The 16603-nt window shown below is 26.5% G+C and overlaps 2 long non-coding RNA genes across 3 annotated transcripts in view; both read left to right on the top strand.

Moving 5' to 3' along the window:
- LOC126336215 (uncharacterized) overlaps positions 1 to 12873 on the top strand; it is a 29093-nt gene extending 16220 nt beyond the window's left edge. For both annotated transcript variants that reach the window (XR_007564915.1, XR_007564914.1), the window contains exon 2: positions 12368 to 12873. This is a non-coding gene — a long non-coding RNA (uncharacterized LOC126336215). The remainder of the gene's footprint in view (positions 1 to 12367) is intronic.
- The window catches only part of LOC126336216 (uncharacterized), a 69352-nt gene that overhangs the window by 29748 nt on the left and 23001 nt on the right, over positions 1 to 16603 (top strand). The window lies entirely within an intron of this gene.

Genomic DNA, 16603 nt, shown 5'->3' with positions numbered 1-16603 from the left:
ATCTTCCTTTATTTATTAGTGAAAAGAAAGATTAAATAAGAAAGAATATAATACATTTATTGCTATACATGTTCCATATTAATCTTTAATTATATATAATAGAGAAGTTGTTGTGGTCATACATATGGGCGTTTCTTTTTTTTTTGTTAATGTTTGTGGTTTTTTTCTTTTTTTTTCTTTAAATATTTGAATCTTTTATTTTTTCCTGAATTAATAGATTTAAAGTTTTCTTATTTTTTATTTTTAAAAGTTTTATTCTTGCTTGTTTATTCACTTTTTCTTTGTATTATATGTAAGTTTTGTTAGACTAAATGTTCTTTTTGCAGTAATTTGATTTAATTATCAAGTGATATTGGATTTAGCAATTGATTTAGTATCGGCATAATTCGTGCCAGCAGCCGCGGTTATACGATTGATACAAGTGAATATTATTGGTTAAAACAGTTGTTTATATTATTAGGGTTGAAATATAAATTTGTAAGGTGAAATGTTAAAATTTATTTGTGGCCCTTTTTATGAATCTGTGAAATTTAAATAATAAACTAGGATTAGATACCCTATTATTTTAAATGTTAATTATATTTACCAGGGTACTATTAGTTAAGGTCTTTAAACCCAAAGAATTTGGCGGTATCTCATTCCATTCAGAGGAACCTACCCCATGTTTGATAATACACGATTTACTCTACTTAATTTATTTGTTTGTATATCTCCGTTATCAGAGAATCTGTTTAGAGTTATAATTCTCAAGATTTATAATTATAAAATATTTCAGGTCAAGGTGCAGCTTATAGTTAAGAGGAGGTGGGTTACAATAGATTTTTGTTTATAACGGATTTCATAGTGAAATACTGTTAATGAAGGTGGATTTGATAGTAATTTAATTTATTTAATTTAACTGATATTGGCTCTGAGATGTGTACACATCGCCCGTCGCTCTCATTATTGATTATTCTATTTTATTTTAAAGTAGCTTCAATTTAGATGAGATAAGTCGTAACATAGTAGATGTACTGGAAAGTGTATCTAGGAAGAGTTTCAAAATATAACTTATTAGTATAGTGTTTCATTTACACTGAAAATTTTTCTGTGCAAATCAGGATATCTTGATTATTTATTTTATTATATTTATTTTTTGTTTTTTTAATTATTTAATATAAATAATTTTATTGTATTTTTGTCTTAGTATATTTTATAGATTTGATTTTTTAAATTATAGTTTATTGGTAATGTAAGTGTTTAATGAAATATTATTTTAAATTTTTTTAAGTAGATTTTATTTATTGTACCTTTTGTATCAGGGTTTATCAAAATTTTAGTATTTATTTTACTTGTCTCGATTTGGGTTGATTTATAAATAATTTATAGTTAATGTATCATAATTATTATTAAAATATTTATAGAAATGAGATGTTAATCGTTTCCCAATATATCTAGTTTCTTAACAAAAACTTTAATTTTTTAAAGTTATTTGTTTTTATTTAATTTTTTAAGTAAAAATATTAACTTATTTATTCTTTAAGGGATAAGCTTTGAAGTTAATAACCTATAATTTATTTTATAGAAATATAATAGTAAGCTTTAAACCAGCTATCTTTAAGATTACGTTTTAGTTCATTACTTTTTATTTTGATTTTATAAATATTTTAGGTTTTTTATTAAGATTATTAATTTAATTTTAAAATTTTTGTAATAATGATAGAATTAGTATATTTATTTGTATGAAATTTTTACCTTGTGAACTTATTATAAGGAACTAGGCAAAATTGATTTCCGCCTGTTTATCAAAAACATGTCCTCTTGTTTATATTTTGAGGTCTGGCCTGCTCACTGAGCGTATTTTTAAAGAGCCGCGGTATTTTGACCGTGCAAAGGTAGCATAATTATTAGTCTCTTAATTAGTGGCTGGAATGAATGGCTTGACGAGAAATCAACTGTCTCTTAATAAATTTTTGAATTTAACTTTTGAGTCAAAAGGCTTAAATTCTTCTTTAGGAAGAGAAGACCCTATAGAGCTTGACATTTTACTTTTATATAGTTTTTTGTTTGTCTTTCTATATTTAATGATGATGTTTTGTTGGGGTGACATGAAGAATAGATAAACTCTTCATTATTATATCATTTATTTATGTTTGTTATTTTGATCCATAATTTATGATCATAAGATTAAGTTACCTTAGGGATAACAGCGTAATTGTTTTTGAGAGCTCATATCGACAAAGCAGATTGCGACCTCGATGTTGGATTAAGAAAAATTTTGGGTGCAGGAGCCCAATGATTAGGTCTGTTCGACCTTTAAATTCTTACATGATCTGAGTTCAGACCGGCGTGAGCCAGGTCGGTTTCTATCCTAAGATTGTTAATCCATATTAGTACGAAAGGAACATATGGTTAAAATATTTTTTGTTATATTGATTAATATTAATTTATTTACTATTTTGACAGATTAATGTGTTGAATTTAGAATTCATTTATGTAGATTTTTTCTACAAATAGTATTGATACTTTATGATTTATTTATATTTATTTTGAATTTTCTTTTATTGGTTATTTGTGTTTTAATTAGTGTTGCCTTTTTAACTTTATTAGAGCGTAAGGTTTTAGGTTATATTCAGATTCGAAAGGGTCCAAATAAGGTAGGTTTTGTTGGAATTCCTCAGCCATTTAGACACGCTATTAAGTTAATTTGTAAGGAGCAGCCAATTCCTATTATATCTAATTACCTACTTTATTATTTTTCCCCTGTTTTTAATTTAATGATTTCTTTAGCCGTTTGAGTAATTTTTCCTTATTTAACTTATATGTGTTCTTTTTCTTATGGATTTTTATTTTTTTTATGTTGTACTAGATTAGGTGTTTATACTGTTATAATTGCTGGTTGATCTTCTAATTCAAATTATTCATTATTAGGTTCTCTTCGTTCTGTTGCTCAAACAATTTCTTATGAAGTTAGTTTAGCTTTAATTTTATTGTCTTTAATTATTTTAATTGGTAGTTTTAATATGTTTGATTTTATAAACTATTGCTTTATTGTTGATTTATTATTATTTCTTTTCCTTTAGCTTTAGCTTGTTTTGCTTCATGCTTAGCTGAAACTAATCGTACTCCTTTTGATTTTGCTGAAGGGGAATCTGAGTTAGTTTCAGGATTTAATATTGAGTATGGTGCGGGTGGTTTTACTTTAATTTTTTTAGCTGAATATACTAGAATTGTCTTCATAAGAATGTTATTGGCTTTAATTTTTTTGGGCGGTGATTTTTATTCTTTTATATTTTTTATTAAGCTTGCTATTATATCTTTTGGTTTTATTTGGGTTCGTGGAACATTACCACGGTTCCGTTATGATAAATTAATGTACTTAGCTTGAAAAAGTTTTTTACCTTTATCTTTGAATTTTTTATTTTCTTTGTTGGTTTAAAGATTTTATTTATCTCATTTGTTTAGTGAAATTTTTTGAGAAAAGTTAATAGAAGAGTTAAACTTCTAATTTTATGTTTTCAAAACATATGCTTTTCCTAAGATAATTAACTTTATTCCTTAATTAATTTATCTCATGCGTTTGCAACATGGACATTAATTAAGAAATATGTGAAGTAAATAATTGTTAAGATATGACCTGTTATAATATAAGGTTCTTCAACAGGTCGTTTACCAATTCACGTTAGTAAGCATACAACAACTACTATAATTCAGAATAAAATTTGATTAATAGGGTAAAATTGAATGCCTCGGAATGGTGTTTTATTATAAAATGGTAAAATTATTAAGATTCTAATTGATAAAAATAATGCAATAACACCTCCTAACTTATTAGGGATAGATCGTAGAATTGCATATGCAAATAGGAAATATCATTCTGGTTGAATGTGAACTGGTGTTACTAATGGGTTGGCAGGTACAAAGTTATCTGGATCTCCTAATAGGTAAGGATTAATTAAACATAGTATAATTATTAATGATGTTATTATTACAAATGTAATAGAATCCTTAAAGGTAAAGTATGGATGGAATGGAATTTTTTCAATATCTCCATTTAGTCCAAGAGGATTATTAGATCCTGTTTGGTGAAGAAAAAATAAACGAATTGCTGCTATAGCAGCAATAATAAATGGTAATGCAAAATGGAATGTGAAGAATCGATTTAATGTTGCATTATCAACAGCGAATCCTCCTCATACTCATTGGACTAAATCTGTTCCTAAGTATGGGATTGCTGATAATAAATTAGTAATTACTGTTGTACCTCAAAAAGATATTTGGCCTCAGGGTAAGACATATCCTATAAATGCAGTTGCTATAACTAAAAATAAAATCACTGTACCAATTATTCAGGTATGTATATATATATAAGATCCATAGTAAATTCCCCGTCCTACATGTAAGTAAATACAAATAAAAAACATAGATGCTCCATTTGCGTGTAAGGTTCGGATAATTCAACCATTATTTACGTCTCGGCAGATGTGTACTACACTACTGAATGCTATTTCAATATTTGATGTATAATGTATAGCTAAAAATAGTCCAGTTACGATTTGAATTACCAAACATAACCCTAATAGGGATCCAAAATTTCATCAAAATGAAACATTTGTTGGGGCAGGTCAGTCAATGAAAGAGTTATTAATAATTTTAATTAAAGGATGTCTTAATCGTAAGGGTGTATTCATTAGTAATTATCTTATTTTACGAATAGGTCCCTGATTAATATTGGTGATTTTAACAACTGCTAGTAGTGCTAAAAATAAATAAATTATTATTATTATTGTAATAATGAATGTTGGTCTATTATATAATTTTTCTAAAGATATTGTTATTTCTTGATAATTGATTGAATTATCAATATTTATAGTTTCGGTGTTTTTGAACAAGTCTATAAATATAGATATATCTAGAATAATTAATATTAATATGATAAATACTCACATTATTAATGTAATAATTATAGTGATTGATTTAGGCTGAAATATTTCGTTTGATGCAATTCTTGTAATGTAAATAAATAATACTAGTATACCACCAAGAAATGTTAAAAATAAAATATATGATAATCAATATCTTTCTATTATTGTTCCTGTTATTAATCCAACTAGGAAGGTTTGAAGGATAATAAAAAGCATTATTGATATTGGGTGTCTTAATTTAATAAAATTAATATTTATTACATTTGATAATGATATAATTATTATTTTGATCATTTCAGGGGTTAGTTTATTTAAAATACCGGTTTTGGGGACCGATGATGGAAGCTTTTCCACCTCTGAAGTTTTAAAAGTGGGGGCTGGACTTATTTCCGGTTTACAAGACCGGCGTTTTTTTTAAACTATTAAAACTAATGTTTATATTCTCTATTTTTACTTCTTTATTGATTTATTTTGCTGGTGTTTATGTTTTTTCTTCTAAACGTAAACATTTATTAATGGTTCTTTTGAGATTAGAATATATTGTTCTTTCTTTATTTATGTTAGTTATTGTTTTTCTTATTGAGTTTGATTATGATTATTTTTTTCCTGTTATTTTTTTAGTTTTTTCTGTTTGTGAGGGTGCTTTAGGTCTTTCTATTTTAGTTTCAATAATTCGTTCTCATGGTAATGATTTTTTTAATTCTTTTGGTTTATCTTTATGTTAAAGTATTTATTTATAACTATTTTTTTGATCCCTCTTTGTTTATTAAATAATTGTTGATGGTTGGTTCATTCTTTAATGTTTCTGTCGGGTTTTGTTTTTATAATTTGTGTTTATTCATATGCTGATTTGAATATAATTAGATATTATTTTGGTATTGATTATTTTTCTTTTAGTTTAATTTTACTTAGTTTTTGGATTTGTTCTTTAATAATCACTGCTAGAGGTTCAGTTTATTTAAGTTCATATCATTCTAATTTTTTTGTTTTTATAGTTTTGATTTTAATAATTATGCTTTATTGTTCATTTGCTAGATTAAGTCTTCTTTCTTTTTATATTTTTTTGAGGCTAGATTAGTTCCTACTTTACTTTTAATTTTGGGTTGGGGTTATCAACCTGAGCGTTTGCAGGCTGGTGTTTATTTAATTTTTTATACTTTGGTTGCTAGATTACCTTTATTATTAGTTTTATTTAAGGTTTATGATTTTTCTAATACTTTATATTTTCCTTTATTGGTTGATTTTGGTTCTTATTATTTTATGTTTTATGTATTTATAATTTTGGCTTTTTTAGTTAAGATACCTATGTTTTTGGTTCATTTATGACTTCCTAAGGCTCATGTAGAGGCCCCTATTTCAGGTAGAATAATTCTTGCTGGTGTTTTATTAAAGTTAGGTGGTTATGGTATTTTTCGTGTTATAAAGGTTATTTCTTATTTGGGTTTAAAGTTTAATTATTTTTGATTGTCTTTAGGTTTATCTGGGGGTGTTATTGGAAGATTTATTTGTTTTCATCAGGTTGATTTAAAGTCTTTAATTGTATATTCTTCTGTTGCTCATATAAGAATGGTTATTGGTGGATTGATGACTATGAATTGATGAGGTTGTGTAGGTTCTCTTTCTCTAATGGTTGGTCATGGTTTATGTTCTTCTGGTTTATTTTGTTTATCTAATATTATTTATGAACGTTTAGGTAGACGAAGATTATTAATTAACAAGGGTATAATTAATTTGATGCCAAGAATGGCTTTATGATGATTTCTTTTAAGATCATTAAATATGGCTGCTCCTCCTTCTTTAAATTTGGTAGGTGAAATTAGATTATTAAATAGAATTATATCTTGATCTTCTTTTAGATTCTTTGCTTTGATTTTTTTATCTTTTTTTAGAGCTGTTTATACTTTGTATATATATTCTTATTCTCAGCATGGGAATTATTATTCTGGTGTTTATACTTGTTCTCTTGGTTATTTTCGTGAATATCATCTTTTACTTTTACATTGATTGCCTTTAAATATTCTCTGTTTAAAGGGTGAATATTTCTTTGTTTAGTTTGCTTAAGTATTTTAATTAAAAATATTGTTTTGTGGAATCAATGATATGAAGTTTTTCATCTTAGGCCGTGAATTTATTTTCTATTTGTTCTTTGAGTTTTTCTTTCTTTGTTTATTTCGAGAACTATAATTTTTATTTTAGGTATTTATTATTTAATAATTGATTATAGAGTTTTTGTTGAGTGAGAGCTTTTCAATTTAAATGGTTCTATAGTTGTTATAACTTTAATTTTGGATTGAATATCTCTTATTTTTATATCTTTTGTTATATATATTTCTTCTTTGGTTATTTATTATAGAGAGGATTATATATCTGGTGAAAAGAATATAAATCGTTTTATTATTATTGTTTTAATATTTATTCTTTCTATAGGTTTTTTAATTATTAGTCCTAATTTAATTAGAATTTTATTAAGTTGAGATGGTTTAGGTTTAGTTTCTTATTGTTTAGTTATTTATTATCAAAATGTAAAATCTTATAGTGCTGGTATATTAACTGCACTTTCTAATCGTATTGGAAATGTTGCTATTTTAATTTCTATTGCATGAATGTTAAATTTTGGTGGTTGAAATTATATTTATTATTATGATTTTATTTCTAATTCTTTTGAAATAAAGCTCATTACTATATTAATTGTTTTAGCAGCTATAACTAAGAGAGCTCAGATTCCTTTCTCTTCATGACTTCCTGCTGCTATAGCAGCTCCTACTCCTGTTTCTGCTTTAGTTCATTCTTCTACTCTTGTTACTGCTGGTGTTTATTTATTAATTCGTTTTAGACCAATATTGGATACTTATAATTGTGGTTGATTTTTACTTTTAATTGGTTGTATAACTATATTTATGGCTGGATTGGGCGCTAATTTTGAGTTTGATTTAAAGAAGATTATTGCTCTTTCTACTTTAAGACAACTTGGTTTAATAATAAGAATTTTGGCTATAGGTTATCCAAAGCTTGCATTTTTTCATTTATTGGCTCATGCTTTATTTAAGGCATTATTATTTATATGTGCAGGTTCAATAATTCATAATTTGAAGGATTCTCAGGATATTCGTTTTATAGGATCAATTGTTAATTTCATACCTTTAACTTCAGTTTGTTTTAATGTTTCTAGTTTATCTTTGTGTGGAATACCTTTTTTAGCGGGATTTTATTCAAAGGATTTAATTCTTGAGATGGTTTGTTTAAGATGAATTAATTGTTTAATTTTTTTTCTTTATTTTTTTTCTACTGGTTTAACTGCTTCTTATTCTTTTCGTTTGTTTTATTATTCAATATCTGGTGATAATAATTTTTATTCTAGATTTTCTTTTGATGATAAGGGTTATTATATTTCATTTGGAATAATTGGTCTATTGTTTGTTGCTGTTTTTGGTGGTAGTCTTTTATCTTGATTAATTTTTCCTATTCCTCATGTGATTGCTTTACCTTATTATTTAAAGTTTTTAACTATTACAGTTGTTATTTTAGGTGCTTATTTAGGTTATCTTATTTCTAATTTTGATTTTTCTCATAATTTATTTTCTTTAAGTATACTTTCTTTTGTTAGATTTGCTGGTTCTATATGATTTATACCTTTTCTTTCAACTAAGTTTATTAGATATATTCCTTTAAAAATAGGTTATTATTCATCTAAGTCATTTGATTATGGTTGAGGTGAATTACTTGGTGGTCAAGGTTTATATAGATTATTTATTTATTTAATTGGTTATATTCAAGGTTGATATGATTCTAATTTCAAGATTTATCTTTTAACTTTTATTTTTTGAATATTTATTTTGGTAATATTGTTTAGTCGTTTACTTAAATAGCTTATAATTAGAGCGTGACACTGAAGATGTTAAGGAAGTATTTTTACTTTTAAGTATTTATAAATATAGATATATTATTTTTACAGTGAAAATGTAATGTTTTATTTAAACTATATAAATTTTAGAAATGTTAACGGAGTTTAACCGCTAATATAAAAAGTTAGCAGCTTTCATATTGGCTTTACATTTCCTTAATTGGAACTATTATAGTTCAATTATTTTATTAACAGTAATACGCCTCTTTTTGGCTTCAATTAATAAGAATAAGGGTAGTACATACCAATCTTCCAGGTCGAAACTGACTGCAATATTTCGCTTCTTATTCTATTTAAGGTTGATTGATAATATCAATACTTTTTGAATGCAACCCAAATGTTATATTTAACTACAACCCTTTATTCTGCTCATTGTAATGCTCCTTGGTTTCATTCATGGTATAGTCCTCCTAATAGAACTAGAATAAAAAATATTGTTGATACTGTTCAGATTATAATGTCTGAAGTTTTAAAAATAATTACAATTGGTAGAATTAGTGCAATTTCTACATCAAAAATTAAAAAGATTACTGCGATTAGGAAGAATCGTATTGAGAATGGTATTCGTGCTGATCTTTTTGGATCAAACCCACATTCAAATGGTGATCTTTTTTCTCGATCATTAATTAATTTTTTTGATAGTGTTGTTGCCAGGATTATAACAATTATTGGAATAATAAATCTAATGAAAACTCTTGTTGATAGAATTAGAATTGTTTTTCTTGATTTATATCAAGCTTTCTGATTGGAAGTCAAATGTACTATTTATACTAGAAAAACAATTATCTACCTCATCAATAAATAGAGATATATAAGAATAATCATACTACGTCTACGAAGTGTCAGTATCATGCTGCTGCTTCAAATCCAAAGTGATGTCTGGGTGAAAATTGATTTATTGAGTGTCGAAGTAGACATGTTGATAAAAAGATTGTTCCAATAATTACGTGTAAACCATGGAATCCTGTTGCAACAAAGAATGTTGATCCATAAACTGCATCTGCAATGGTAAAAGGTGCTTCTCAATATTCATATGCTTGAAGTATTGTAAAGTATAGTCCTAATAACACTGTGAAGAATAATCCTTGTAGTGCTTGAGTATGATTAGATTCCATTAAGCTATGATGTGCTCATGTTACTGTTACTCCTGATGCTAAAAGAATAGCTGTATTAAGTAATGGAATTTGTATAGGGTTAAAGGGTTGAATTCCTATTGGAGGTCATAGTATTCCTAGTTCAATTGTTGGTGCTAATCTTCTTCTAAAGAATGCTCAAAAAAAAGAAACGAAAAATAATACCTCTGATGCCATAAATAAAATTATTCCTCATCGTAATCCAATTGATACAAATCCTGTATGTAATCCTTGATATGTTCCTTCTCGTACTACATCTCGTCATCATTGAATTATAGTTAGTAGGGTAATTCCAAATCCAATTGTGAATAAGTTAATATTAAATAGGTGGAATCATTTTGCTAGTCCTGATACTAGGACTATTGCTCCAATTGCTCCTGTTAATGGTCAAGGTCTATAGTCTACTAAGTGGAATGGGTGGTTTGAGTGAGTTGTTAACATAGGTTTAATATACTTCTCTAGAATATAGAGTTCTTAGAATTGAGAAAACATAGGCTTGAATTATTGCTACTGCTGATTCTAGAATTAATAGAAGTATTTGTCCAATAATTAGTAATGAGATTAAGTTTATTGCTATAGATGGTCCTGTGTTTCCTAATAAGGTTAATAATAAGTGTCCTGCAATTATATTTGCTGCCAACCGTACTGCTAATGTACCTGGTCGAATAACATTACTAATTGTTTCAATTAGTACTATAAATGATATTAATGCAGGCGGTGTACCTTGTGGTACAAGGTGTGTAAATATATGATTAGTATGGTTAATTCATCCAAATAATATAAATCTTAGCCATATAGGTAGGGCAATTGCAAATGTTAATGCTAAATGTCTTGTTCTAGTAAAAATATAAGGGAATAATCCTATGAAATTGTTAAATAATATTATAATAAAAATTGAGATGAAATTGAATGTTGTTCCATTAAATGATTTTGGTCCAAGAAGTGTTTTAAATTCATTATGTAAGGTTAAATTTAGTTTATTTCAGATAATGTTAATTCGTGATGGTGTAAGTCAAAATAGTGATGGGATTAATAATAGTCCTAGAAATGTTCTAGTTCAATTTAATGATAAATTAAAGATGTTAGTTGATGGGTCAAATGTTGAGAATAGATTTGTTATCATTTTCAATTTAAGTTTTTTATTTCAATTGTTCCTTTTTCTGCTCTTTTAATAAGGTTAGGTTTAAATGAGAAGAAGTTTATTTGATTAAACAAGATTAATGTAGCTGAAAATATAATGAATAGTGAGAATCATATAAGAGGGGATATTTGAGGGATTTGGATATAATTTCCCCATCAGAAGTAGTCGTTAATTTACTATTATTTGGTTTAAGAGACCATTACTTACTTTCAGTCATCTGATGAATTTCAAGGTGTACTAATTTTTTTTAGTTACTTTAGATTGACACTCTAATGTTATTTATTTTAACTAACTCCTTAAATTATCTTAGATAATCTTTTAATAAATAAATTTACTGAAGTTCTTTCAATTACAATTGGTATAAATCTGTGGTTTGCTCCACAGATTTCTGAGCATTGTCCAAAGAATAATCCAGGTCGATTTATTGTGAATGTTCCTTGATTTAACCGACTTGGCGTTGCATCAATTTTAACCCCTAATGCAGGAACTGCTCATGAGTGTAGAACATCTGATGCTCTTGTTAATACTCGTACTTCTGTATTTATTGGTAGGATTGTTCGGTTATCTACATCTAGTAGTCGGAATCCATCATTTTCTAGGTCTTGTTCTGGTGTTATATAAGTGTCAAATTCTACGTCTATGAAGTCTGAATATTCATATCTTCAATATCATTGTCGTCCAATGGTTTTAATTGTAATTATTGCATCTACTGAATCATCAAGTAAATATAATAGTCGTAATGATGGAAGGGCAATAAAAATTAATGTAATTGCTGGTAAAGCTGTTCAGATTGTTTCAATTAAATGTCCATGAAGTATATTACGGTTAGTATAGGCAATAAATAATATATAACTTAGGGCATAACCTACAATTACTGTAATTAATAATAATACGACCATAGTATGATCATGAAAGAATGATAATTGCTCCATTAATGGTGAAGCTCCATCTTGAAGAGATAAATTTGATCATGTTGCCATTAATAAATATTTTCTAATAAAAGGTCAAACCTTTATTTGTAGAGCTTAAATCTACTGCACTAATCTGCCATATTAGAATCTAGAGATTAATGGTAATTCTGAGTAACTATGTTCTGCAGGAGGGTTATTTTGTAGTCATTCTGTTGATCTTCTTATGTTAGCTCTAAATATAATTGCTCGGTTTGTAATCATTCTTTCTCATATAATTACAATGAATATAATGATTCCTACAATAGAAATTGTAGACCCATTTCTTGATACTACGTTTCATGATGTATATGCGTCTGGGTAGTCAGAGTATCGTCGAGGTCAAAGAATGATGTATTTAAATTTCGATCTGTTAATAATATAGTAATAGCTCCTGCTAAAACTGGAAGTGAAAGAAGGAGAAGTAATGCTGTAATAGCTACAGATCATACAAATAAAGGTGTTTGATCTAAAGTTATACTTTCTGATCGTATATTAATTGCTGTTGTAATGAAATTCACTGCACCAAGAATAGATGATACACCTGCTAAGTGCAGTGAAAAAATAGCTAGATCTACAGATGCACCCCCGTGTGCAATAGCTCCTGCTAGAGGAGGGTAAACTGTTCATCCTGTACCAGCACCATTATCTACTATAGAAGATGTAAGAAGAAGGGTTAGTGAAGGTGGTAGTAATCAAAAACTTATATCATTTATTCGTGGAAATGCTATATCTGGTGCACCAATTATTAGTGGAACAAGTCAATTACCAAATCCACCAATTATAATAGGTATTACTATAAAGAAAATTATTACGAATGCGTGAGCTGTAAAAATAACATTATAAATCTGGTCATCCCCAATTAGAGATCCGGGTTGGCCAAGTTCAGCACGAATAAGTATTCTTATTGATGTTCCTACTATTCCTGCTCATGCTCCAAATATGAAGTATAAAGTACCAATGTCCTTATGGTTTGTTGAGAATAATCATTTTTGCGGTAAGATGGCTGAATTTTAGGTGGTAGACTGTAAATCTACTTATGAGATGTTTTCTCTCTTATCATATTTAGGTCTTATATTCAATTATGATTCTAGACTGCAATTCTAGAGGTGTAAAATTTTACTAAGGCCTAAAAGATTATTCTTTTAATTATAACTTTGAAGGTTATTAGTTTGATTAACTTAAGTCCTTAGTATAATGAAATTAAGGTTGATGTTGAAATCAATCCTATTGTTGAAATTATTACTGTTATAGGAAGAATGATTCTTGATTTTTGGGACTTTATCTTTATAGATCACGAATTTTCTGTGTATGATATAATTAGAGCTGAGAATCTAATACGTATATAGTAGTAGAGTGTAATTGTAGTTAATACAACTATAATAGTTATAATAGTTGTTATATTGTTTTCTATTAATGATTGTATTACAATTCATTTTGGTAAGAATCCAAGGAATGGTGGTAGTCCACCTAAAGATAATAAAGATAAGAATATTATGAATTTAATTTCGGTTTTTATATTTCTGGCTGAATAAATTTGATTTATGAAAAATAAATTTATTTGCTTAAATAATAAAACTATAATTAATCTTAATAGTGAGTAAATAATGAAGTATAGTTCTCAGATGTTTTCTCTGACTGTTAATGATCTAATTATTCAACCTAGATGTCTGATTGATGAATATGCTAAAAGTTGTCGTAAGGATGTTTGATTTAAACCTCCTATTGCCCCAATAATAATTCTTAAGATAATAATTGTTCAAATAAAAGTTCTTAATTGAATACAATAAGATAAGACCATTATTGGGGCGATTTTTTGTCATGTTATTAATGTTAAACAATTATTTCATCTTGATGCTCCTATAACTTCTGGAAATCAGAAATGGAAAGGTGCAGCTCCAATCTTTAATAATAGTCTAGATCTAATTATTATTGATGGGATAAATTCTGTTTCCCATCCCATGGGATATTTTATTTGAATCAGCAAAATTGAAAATAATAATATTGTCGATGCTATTGCTTGGACAATAAAATATTTAATTGATGATTCATTTATTATTATATTTTTATTTCTTGTTAGGAGCGGAATAAATGAAAGTAAGTTGATCTCAAGTCCTATTCAAACCCCAAATCAGGAATTTGATGAAATGGACAGGATCGTTCCTATCATTAATGTTGATAGGAAGAGAAGTTTTGTAGAGTTGTTGGTCATTAAAAAGGAGAGGATTGATACCTCCAAATATGAAGTATAAAGTACCAATGTCCTTATGGTTTGTTGAGAATAATCATTTTTGCGGTAAGATGGCTGAATTTTAGGTGGTAGACTGTAAATCTACTTATGAGATGTTTTCTCTCTTATCATATTTAGGTCTTATATTCAATTATGATTCTAGACTGCAATTCTAGAGGTGTAAAATTTTACTAAGGCCTAAAAGATTATTCTTTTAATTATAACTTTGAAGGTTATTAGTTTGATTAACTTAAGTCCATAGTATAATGAAATTAAGGTTGATGTTGAAATCAATCCTATTGTTGAAATTATTACTGTTATAGGAAGAATGATTCTTGATTTTTGGGACTTTATCTTTATAGATCACGAATTTTCTGTGTATGATATAATTAGAGCTGAGAATCTAATACGTATATAGTAGTAGAGTGTAATTGTAGTTAATACAACTATAATAGTTATAATAGTTGTTATATTGTTTTCTATTAATGATTGTATTACAATTCATTTTGGTAAGAATCCAAGGAATGGTGGTAGTCCACCTAAAGATAATAAAGATAAGAATATTATGAATTTAATTTCGGTTTTTATATTTCTGGCTGAATAAATTTGATTTATGAAAAATAAATTTATTTGCTTAAATAATAAAACTATAATTAATCTTAATAGTGAGTAAATAATGAAGTATAGTTCTCAGATGTTTTCTCTGACTGTTAATGATCTAATTATTCAACCTAGATGTCTGATTGATGAATATGCTAAAAGTTGTCGTAAGGATGTTTGATTTAAACCTCCTATTGCCCCAATAATAATTCTTAAGATAATAATTGTTCAAATAAAAGTTCTTAATTGAATACAATAAGATAAGACCATTATTGGGGCGATTTTTTGTCATGTTATTAATGTTAAACAATTATTTCATCTTGATGCTCCTATAACTTCTGGAAATCAGAAATGGAAAGGTGCAGCTCCAATCTTTAATAATAGTCTAGATCTAATTATTATTGATGGGATAAATTCTGTTTCCCATCCCATGGGATATTTTATTTGAATCAGCAAAATTGAAAATAATAATATTGTCGATGCTATTGCTTGGACAATAAAATATTTAATTGATGATTCATTTATTATTATATTTTTATTTCTTGTTAGGAGCAGAATAAATGAAAGTAAGTTGATCTCAAGTCCTATTCAAACCCCAAATCAGGAATTTGATGAAATGGACAGGATCGTTCCTATCATTAATGTTGATAGGAAGAGAAGTTTTGTAGAGTTGTTGGTCATTAAAAAGGAGAGGATTGATACCTCTATAAATGGGGTATGAACCCATTAGCTTGTTTAGCTTACCTTTTTACATTAAGGTGTATGATGCACGTTAGTTTTTGATACTAAAGGAGGTAGTTTAATTCTATCTTATGTAATTTTAATGAAGGTAATTTTATTTACTTTATTTACCCTATCAAGGTAACCCTTTAATCAGGCACTTCATTTATTTAATATATAAATCGAAAGTTTTTTTTGAAATTCTTTTATGTATTATTTTGTTTAATTAGGATTAATTTATCCTGCCCATTTTATTTTTTATATATATATATATAATAAATAATTTATATTAATATATTACATTTAATTGAAATTAAAGTATTATAAGTTCATCTTACCATTATCAATTGATTATTTTAATGCAATTATTTACCTAGGATTATAGCTACTTATGTTTTTAGCTTAAAATAGGTTATTATAATATAATATATATAATAATATGTAATTTAATATTTAATATTATTATAATTGGATATAATAAATAAAATTATTAATTTAAATATAAAATATTATAATTAATATAAATAATTATACTAATTATAATAATATAATTATGTAAATTATCTATAATTAGATTATTTAACTAATATATATGAAAGTTAACTTAATATAAAAAAAGAATTCATATTAATAACATATTATATTAAAGTACATAATTGTATAAAATATATTTATTATATTATTTAATCTTTCTTTATTTATTAGTGAAAAGAAAGATTAAATAAGAAAGAATATAATATATTTATTGCTATACATGTTCCATATTAATCTTTAATTATATATAATAGAGAAGTTGTTGTGGTCATACATAGGGGCGTTTCTTTTTTTTTGTTAATGTTTGTGGTTTTTTCTTTTTTTTCTTTAAATATTTGAATCTTTTATTTTTCCTGAATTAATAGATTTAAAATTTTCTTATTTTTTTATTTTTAAAAGTTTTATTCTTGCTTGTTTATTCACTTTTTCTTTGTATTATATGTAAGTTTTGTTAGACTAAATGTTCTTTTTGCAGCAATTTGATTTAATTATC

The sequence above is a fragment of the Schistocerca gregaria genome, chromosome 2, assembly GCF_023897955.1.
Source record: "Schistocerca gregaria isolate iqSchGreg1 chromosome 2, iqSchGreg1.2, whole genome shotgun sequence".
NCBI classification, from domain to species: Eukaryota; Metazoa; Arthropoda; class Insecta; order Orthoptera; family Acrididae; genus Schistocerca; species Schistocerca gregaria.
This window is presented reverse-complemented; position numbering and strand designations above follow the sequence as displayed.